The sequence below is a fragment of the Oryzias melastigma genome, linkage group LG12 (assembly GCF_002922805.2).
Source record: "Oryzias melastigma strain HK-1 linkage group LG12, ASM292280v2, whole genome shotgun sequence".
Taxonomy (NCBI): domain Eukaryota; kingdom Metazoa; phylum Chordata; class Actinopteri; order Beloniformes; family Adrianichthyidae; genus Oryzias; species Oryzias melastigma.
In genome coordinates this window covers 10,715,081-10,722,304 of record NC_050523.1, presented here as the reverse complement: position 1 = coordinate 10,722,304, position 7,224 = coordinate 10,715,081, and positions in this window count along the sequence as shown.

The window sequence follows — 7,224 nt, the reverse complement described above, 5'->3', positions numbered from 1 at the left end:
TTTTATTTTTTCCGTCTGAGCTGATCTAGCTTAAAACTCTACAAATAAATAGCTCCGATATTGCTCAGTTTTTTGCTACGTTTTTGTTAACTTGTGAGGTCTTATAAGCTAGCTGTACAAACAAAGGGCTGATGGGAAATTAGCTATAGCTAACATCTGCGTCAACAGTCTCGCCCACAACTCGGAGGTGAATCTGTAATGAGCTGCTGCTGTAAAATATGTCTTAAAAGGTTTTTTTATTAAAGGTAAAAATTGCAAATTCATAATTAGAAGACCACCGGGAATGATTTTAAAATTAAAAAAAATAGTTTGAGTTTAAGAAGTTAACAATCACAAGTTTACTCAGTCAACCTTAAAATAATCAGTAGCATAACAAAGCATCGAATCATCTAGTAAGACTTTATCTTAATGGTGCACACTTGAAAAGATTTACAATATAGTGGATGACCAGCCCCCTTGAAACAATGTCAACGAAAGAATGCCCCCCTCCAGTCTGTTTCTTCTGGATTTTTTTGCTTATATTTGAAGGATAACATAATGGTTTAGTGTAATATACTGTTTATATTTTATTAATTAGTTTGTCTTATTCATTAACAGGTGGGGTAAGGTTTGGGCCGCTTCCCATTTAAGCAGGCATTGAGGATGAAGAGGAGGAGGGTGAAGGAACAGTTTCAAGCTGCTGCTCCCTAAACTAAGCCCTTGTGAAGTGATTAAATAAACAAAATCCTCTCAAAAGCTACTATATCTGGCTCTCTTTTCCTTTGGACAGGAAGCTGTCATGCAAAACAATTTTTTATAGCATTATAATCAGTGCAATCATTGCAACCTTACAAATATCACAAACATCAACTGTCTCTGGAAAAAAGAAAGTTGGTTGTGGCTGAACAGTCAAAGCACAACAATATGTAAAGATACATATATGCAGGGAGTTTATACACACGTTCAAGAATGTGCCAAACGCTGGTTCTTGCAGGGGTTTCAAGAACCTTTTTCTTTGTCTACTGTTTCTACATTTCCACCACCTACAGTTGGAGGAGACTTTATATATCAAAGAGCTGCAAATCTTGATCAATTTCTTCCACAGCTCTATTTCAATGTGTGAAACTCTTGGTGTCATATAATTCCAGCTTGTCACAAACCCCAATTACTAACTTCTCTTCCATGATGAATTTTAGAATCCTTAAAGTTCAACTTGTTTAGCTTGCTATGTGTGTTCAATGACCATGCATTTTGTACGCAGAGACTTGCGTTGCTACACATGAACATAATGGTGCATGCACAACTGCTGCATAAACTCGGGTTCAAGTGGCCGCTTTCAATGACAAGGCTATGAAAATGCGTGCAGAACAGAATTTTGGCCTTCCGTGTCTGGAACACACATGGCTCCGCACGTTTTTAAGTCAAGTTGTGGTCTCTATGTACTGTACAAATCGAGCGTTCATCGATCAGAAGCTGAAAGATCGACCTGGTTGAACATTTTTATGCTAAATCGCGACGACGCAGCACTGAGACCAATCAGGGACTCAGATTGGTTCGCTTCAGAACACAGAAATACCAATGGTTGTAAACATGATCACGAAGGAGACATTAAAGGGTAACCAAACAAGCCAAAATTTGAAAATCCAGTGAGAGGGGTGGGGCTTGGGGGCAGGACTGTTATCATTACTGGAGCTGCAGATCATGATGTCAGACTTCTGAAACTTACATGGTTTGACCAATTACAAAATTCAACTGTAACACCTTGTTTTAACCTATAGGGGGCAGCACACTGATTGTTTTTGACTATATTTCCAAGAATTAAACCATTTTATTTTAATTTTTCAAAAATGTGGCTATGACCAACATTTAAATTCCCATTTATAGAGGTCAACAGACAAAAAAAAGTTGATTTAGGGTTTGGTTACCCTTTAATAATTGCAGATTGTTCTCCTTATGATGTTGTTTGGTCGTTTTGGTGGTATTATACTAGTATCAATGTGCACCCCGATAAAAATAAATATTACAAACATAAAAAAGTAACTAAACAAATACAACCCAAAGTGTTTGAGTAACATTAGTTTTTCCATATATATAATTTAATTAAAGAAAAACACTATAGTGAAGTAAAAGTACTCTCAGAAGCCACTTGAGTAAATCTAATGACGCAAATAGAGGAGAAGATAGAAGCACGATGACAGAAGTTTAACTATAAACATAATCAGGAGAGCCAAAAGGATAAGGATTTAATGGGGGGTAATGTTTGGGGTAAATAACAAACCGTATTTTGAGTTCAAATGCTGAGTTAGAAACTCAGTTTTTGAAGAGTTTTTAGAGTTTTTTTTATATAACTTCAGTTCAAACAAACAAAGTTTTCCACTTGTTTGGCTCTTCCCAAACTGAATTGCTCTCTGATTCACTTATAATCTTGGAATTTCAGGTGTGCGTTTTGGTTTCCTTCAGGAAAGCATTTTCCGACTCATTAGAACACCATTACGGGAAATTACACACCTATTATCAGTTAAGGTCACTGCTATATTTTACGGTCTATACTTAGGAAATTGAGGCATAATTAAAAGGTATTAGCCAGTCCATTAGGGGAAAATTTGTTAGCAGGTATTACAGATGTTATATTCAAACGCACAATTTTCGGTGGATGGCGCCACAATGTCGTGGATTTAATTGCAAGGACAAAAGATCCGACTATAATGCGACTCTGGACCTTTCAGTAATGATAATGCAAAGCAAGCCGGGTCGGTCACACTCTCCTGTGTTTGTTGCAGTCTGTAAGAGAAATGAAGCAGTCAGGGAGGGATCTCTCACTCGGATCGAACGGCTGATATCAATACATATTGACGGTCGCCGGAGCGGAGAGTCAACAACAACCTTGACTTGTCTCAGGGAAAGAACATAGCGGCCATTCAAATGATGTGTTTAATAAGTTTATCTTGATAAGATCCCTGGAAGCGACAAAAGCCTTCGACGTTCTCATGGAGCTGTGTTTTCCTTTGGCCACAGCGCCGCCATCACACAGAAAGAATTGCACGGAGTAGACAAAACATCCTTTCCACACTGACCAGACTCAAAGTAGTCATCCTCCCATTGAATCAACTTTCCACCCAAAATGGCAGAGAACAACCAAAGGGGGAAAAAGAGTCACAGTTTAGCCAGGTTTGAAGAATACTTCCTACATGGTTTTTTTTTGTTTGCTTTTTTGCTTTGAGATTCTGGCTCCACTTGCATGTTGTGTGTTCAAGATTTCATGATTAGCATGTACTAAATCCTAATTTGAAAAATAACTTTTCAAAGTTGAAAACAGAGCATTAAATTCAGCACTGATAAAGTTTTTTTTATTTTTTTATTTGTGACTTCAAAACAACTTCTGATGTTTTCCAGGACATATTTTTTGATTAGATAAAATTCTGGTAATTTTGCAATTTGAATTTTTTGTTTATTTATTCATTGTGTAGTTTTGGTCAACTACTTCATATTTAATTTTGAAAATCCAGACTAGTTCCTGTCAGACACACATGAATTATAAAGTGTATAATTGTGTTTTATGTCAATTTTAACGTTTTATTAGGTAGAGGCTCCAATATAAACCCATATGGGTTTAGCCTGTACTACTTTTGTTTATTTCTACATACGTTTTTTTTTATTTTTTTATTGCTATGTTGTATAAGTGCAAATAGAAGAAAAGAAAAAGAAAAATTGTATTGTTGACTGGTAGAGAGACTTGTAAATTTCCCATCATTCCCAGTTTTTCTTGTTACCAGTTCGACTATGGTCACATATCCCAAAATGCAACAGTGCAACGACTAAAATTCAAGTTTTTCAGCAAATTTGGTTGGTAGCCGCTCAGCAGCATTTGTAAACGGGAGGCGGGAGTCGCATTTTTAAAAGGTGACTGAGAAGGTTTGAAGAAAAAGTCAATTTTATGGCAACCGTACGATTTTTCTCTAAAAATTGACATTGGTGGCAGTCCAGTGACCCCATTAAAAAATTGGGCAACAACTGGGCGGCCACAGGATGGACGGATCGCCGGCCGGCAGCTTCTCTGACCGGACGAGGTTGGGAGATATTGAGCATTTGGCTATTGATCCGATACCGGACAATATCGCAAATATCGATATTTTTCTTAAATGTGTGCGTGTGACATGAACCTCAAAATTTCAGCAGTTTTTAATCGCCTTGAATGTTTTTTCAATTACTTGATAAACATAAAAACAGAATTAGCACAATATTTTTAATTAAATGGAAAAGAGTTAATTAAAATAAAAACTTTCTGAAATTAAATAAAAAGTGAAGAAGTGAATGAAAAAGCGGGCAATTCTGCACTCATGATGACCGCCGTCTGCATTCATGACCACACCAGTGATTTAAAAAAAAAAATGGGGCGGCGGCATAAAATCTTGAAGATTCTGCCGATATCTCCCCATTGCGCTGTGGCAGATGTATTTCTGACCAGTTTTACTTTTTACTGTTTTCTAGTATAATTTAATTTTTAGGCTTTTCTGTTTTTTACTTTTTAATGGAACTAAAGTACTGTACTTTTCAATTTTTTACTCTAAAAAAATCCTCCATTTTGGTCATGACAACAATCTATCCCTGAGAGATTATTCAACATGTTACAGAACATTACCGTTCAGACAAGGACAAAAATGTCTCATACTGCAACACAAAACCCTTTTCATTTATTTGCACAATGGACAAAGTTTTTCAGAAAGTCGATCAAAGCGCTCCGGCTGGTTCAAAACACTTCTGTCAGAGTCCTCACGACAAGAAAATGAATCAGTGTCCCGTCTTTGCGGCTCTAACCTCACTTCCTGTCTGCCAGAATTCTCTTGTACGCTGTGAAGTTCTGACAGCTCCAACACGCAGTTTGTGTTAACATTTAAAGCAATGTTTGAAATAACCTGATAGAAATCAACCAATATTCATAGTGGTTTCAAATAAAAATATCATTTTTTGGTTTATTACAGCACTTTTCTATTTCTAATCGTATTACATTGTTTTTAAAGAACCACTGCGATAATCTTTTGATTTATTTTGAAAGTTTTTCCAGTGGTCTTTTAATTATGGTTTTGCCAATTTTAACCAAAAACAAAAAATCTTGTCACTTTAACATAATTTCTGCAGAGCGGCAGCAATATTTTTTTTAAATTCACCTCTGAGTTGTGGGCAGGACCATTGACATAGATCAAGGCCACCCCCACTTCCCATCACCCATCTGTTTACACGCTCTCCCACTAGCTTACAACCCCTAACACCCTTAACCCTAGACTACAAAACAGAAATGTCAGATTATGTTGGAGCTACTCAGTAGAAAGTGAAACGTTGGATCAATTAACAAAAGTAGAATGTGTCACATTTAAGATTATGTGTCTTAAAATTTAAATATGGATTTGACAGTTTACTCAACTTAGGAATTTAATTTGATAAAAACAATCATTTTAAATGTAACTACTCGCATACGTTTTCAATGGTTCCCTTTTTATAGTGTATCTACCCCAAAAGTCTCCAACCTTTGATCCACTTATTCATTGACCAAAACCGAGCAAGACTCATTGTTTAGAAGAATACACATAAGTTATGCTTTTGTAGCCATTCATTTAATATAAATATAATAACTGAATTATTATAATTTTACTTGTGTAACAGTTTTCACTTATTTTACTTTTGACCACAGTGCATAAATCCCCTTCAAAATAAAATACACCTTGTGTCAAATAAGCTTCTCCAGAAGATTTACTTGAAATAAAAATAAAAAAAGTCAAATCAAACATTGCATTTTCCAATTTTAGGACTTTAGTGCGCTTTATCCTTTTTCTCCTTTTTACTATCAAATTTAAACATGACAACATGGGTGTAGAATTTATTTTTTGAAATAAATCTTTATGTGCTTTTACCATATTCTAATAATAATTTAATCATTTTTTCAGTTATCTGACATGTTAAAATTCTAAATAAAAATGACTAAACTTGATTAACTCAAATAAACTAAAAATATTTTATTTACTAAAATTGTTAACATTTTTTTAAAGCAATAAATACAATTTTGAGCTTAATTTTCCCTATTTATGTCCTCCATCATTAGAAAAATGCAACATAAAGATATCAAAAACACCAAAAAACAGGATTTTGTGCATGGCTGTTTTGTGATATCATATCAATAGTTTTTGCTCCACCTCATCTCAACGTTAAGGCCTCAAAATGTGACGGTGAGCAGTTTTAAAGTTAAAAATATGAACTAACTACTTCCCCAATTTAAGGCTTTATTTAATAATTCCTGCATTTTTGGCTGTGGTGAGGATGCAAATAGAGATTTGAGTCATTAATAAAATGATTATTATTTTTGACCCTAAAGTTTCTCTATGTTGGCTGCGGTCAGCAGCTGAAAAATGTGTCACAGTCGGCCTTCACCTCTGGCCAAAGGACACTTCCACAGTGGCACTCGGCGTTGGTGGCATTCCTTTTAACTGAAGTCTGCCCCCAAACTTTCCGCCCCCCACCCCTCCCTATGAGCCCTTTTTCAATAACAGGAAACAATCGGCCACCGTCTTTCATCACGGGTTGACGCTGGTTCCAGCACGGTGCCACCGGGTCTCTGTGCTGCCAGCCAGACAGCCAGACATCACACTGCAGTCGGCTGAGGAGGGGAGTTAAAAAAAAGAAAGAGCCTGTGCCGGCTTCCTCGTTTTCTTATCGTCCTCAGAGGGAGGGAGGGATCTGACGTTTGGCCTTGCACTTTTAATATGCCAGACTGATACAAGATGTACAGAAGCCTATCATCATTACAGAGTCATTTAATACACATCCCCTATCCTCTCTGGGAGCTAAATTACAAGGCTGTCATTACCCAACAGTCTCATTTACAAAGTCATATCTCACTCTGAGTGGAATTCGGAGTATTTGCTTGAAGTAAAGTTGGGTTTCAGCTAAGTGAGTGGTCCCAGTTAATTTTAGCCATAAAAATCCTTTAGTAACTGTCCGTGACAGCCTGCTCTCAAGTCACTTTTCCTTGGATGACTGACTGGTGGCCCGCCGGAATCCCCTGAAGAGACGAACGTCCAGCATACATTTAGACGCTCTATTTAGAATTCATGGATTGTCCCCGTGTTCTGAATAAAAGATGACACATCTGCAGAGTACAGCGTCTATCATTTGTCTGAGAAAGCTTTCTGCTATTTTAAACCCGTCCTTAATTTGTTGTGGTGGTTTTTAAGTGTGTTTACGTACAGTTGTGTT